The 2,192-nt window shown below is 49.7% G+C and overlaps 1 pseudogene; it reads right to left on the reverse strand.

The window, feature by feature from the left end:
* The window catches only part of LOC103597821, a 3,019-nt pseudogene extending 1,714 nt beyond the window's left edge, over positions 1 to 1,305 (reverse strand).
* Positions 1,306 to 2,192: the final 887 nt, after the last annotated feature.

Raw genomic sequence — 2,192 nt, forward strand, 5'->3', positions numbered from 1 at the left:
GACTGGCCTGTTGCCCAGAGACCCTCTTCATGCGGCAGTGGGGTTCTAGGAAAGGGTATCCCCAGAGCAAGCACCCAGAGAGCAAGCCTTTCAAGAGACTGAAGAAGGAGATGCAGGGTTCCTGCTGACTTAGCCCTGGAAGCCACATCAAGTCACTTTCTCCTTATTCTATCTGTGCATTCCCAGTGGGGGTGAATATTGGTTGTTGGAGGGTAAAAAATATTTTACTCTTTTTAGATACAAAACACATACATACATATATACATATATATATGAGAGAGAGAGAGAGAGAGAGATGTACAGCATATCTTTGGTATTAAAATTTCATGAGAAGAGGTTTTCAGGGAGGGGGAGACACCTAAACAAGTGCCTCAGGAGGATGACAATGGAAAAAAGGCCAAGAAACTACTCTCGTCTACTGGTTGAAGCAGTCACTGCCAGACTCGGGAGGCGACATAAACCCCAGCTCTTAGTGGAAGGAGTGTCAAGGAATTTGCAGCATGTTTTTAAACTGCCACATGGAAGAATCTTAATCTAGTACTTTCGTGTCACATACAAGAATAACAAGGCCTGAAGGGGTGAAGCCACCTGGCCCCCAGTCACAAGGCCAGGTAGCAGAGCTGGATCTGCCCCTGAATGCCAGGCTGGGGCTGGCCCACACGTCACCTCTGCAGGCCCATCTGTGCATGTTCAAAGGTCAGTTCTCAAGCCTGCTGGGGGCACCATATGGTCCCAGACATAAATATAGACTCTGAAATTTCCATCCTTTACTCAGACATCACAGACTAGCAATCTTGACTTGCATGGACGTGTTTTGTTTGAGTCACAATATTTTTTCAATGGAGATTTGTTGCCTATGTGTAGACATGAAGAAGTTTCACTTCTGATTTCTCTTTTAAAAGTAGGAATGCCTGGAAACAATGGGCCCATGTGCCACATTGTACCAGCTGGCTGTTTGTTGGCCCTCAGAGGGGGCACATGGGCTCTAGCTGGCCTCAGTCCCCAACGTGTGATGTCCACCTGCATTACCCTTTTATGTCACCTGTCGGGCACCTGTGCATGTTTGATATTGCCACTCCCGCTTCACACTCTTGGAGCTGAGGCTTATATGCAGACACCAGAAAGTCTCCTTTCCCTCTATCGACTTTCCCTCTACAATGTCCCTACTGTTTCCCCTAACACCTCACCTGCCCTTGGAGAATGGACCCCTTTGCTTCCTGCCCTTTTCCCTGCAGGTCCAGGCTCCTCAGGTCCCAGCCCCACTCACCTGGGAGGCCGAGTGGGAGCAGAGCCGGGGACAGCCATGTGGTCCTGCCTCCCCGGCTCCCGTCCTCTGTGACCCACGAGAGGCAGTACACTAGAGCCCTGGTGAGCCCTAAATGCTTTTCACCAAGCCCAGAGGATTTGAGTTTTCTTGATGAGATACACTTTAAATTTCTTCTCATCTACTTTCTTTCTTCCTTCTTAATATCAAGAATGAGGTGAAAAGGGTATAGGGGTTTAGGTGAGTCCTTGGGTCAACCACATGGGGACGAGGGGAGAAAGCAGAGACAGCAAAGCCCACCAGGTACTGGGTGCACCTGGGGCTGCCCCTCTCTCAGCTCAGCTCTGAGACTGTTGAGGAGCGAGGCTTCCCTGTTTCCAAAGACTCACAGCAGACTCAGTACTGAGTCCAGAAATGACAGGGCGAAACCTCCTGCCAAGGCCACACCTGCCCCAGGTAAAAATGTAAGCCTCACACTTTGCCTTCACAGCTAAGGTGCTCTGAAACTCTCTAGGGGTCAAACGAAGGGGTCTACCACCTTCCTTACTTGTGGCACTTGGCCCTGGACTCACAGCTGGTTGTCTCAGCTCCCTTCATCCTCTCTGGGAGGCTCCCCTGCCACTGGGACAACACCTGTCCTGCTGGGCAGGATGTCTTGCCCCTGATCCTCAAACACTCCCTGTGGCCCCAATTTGCACAGGACTGAAGGTTTTGCAACTCCCAAACTTCAGCTTTAGAAACTTAAAAGCCTGCATTCTGCTGTACCATCCTTCCAGGAAGCACGAATGCTGCTGACCAAATGGGAGAAAGGTCTGGGTCCAAGGAGTACAGGAAAACATCCTTCAGGACTCTCTGCTTTCTTGATGTATCTGCATGAATCTAGTACTAGAAGTCATTACAGAACACACTTGCAGATTTGGCTATATGA

The sequence above is a fragment of the Galeopterus variegatus genome, unplaced genomic scaffold (genome assembly GCF_000696425.1).
Source record: "Galeopterus variegatus unplaced genomic scaffold, G_variegatus-3.0.2 Scaffold2431, whole genome shotgun sequence".
Lineage (NCBI taxonomy): Eukaryota > Metazoa > Chordata > Mammalia > Dermoptera > Cynocephalidae > Galeopterus > Galeopterus variegatus.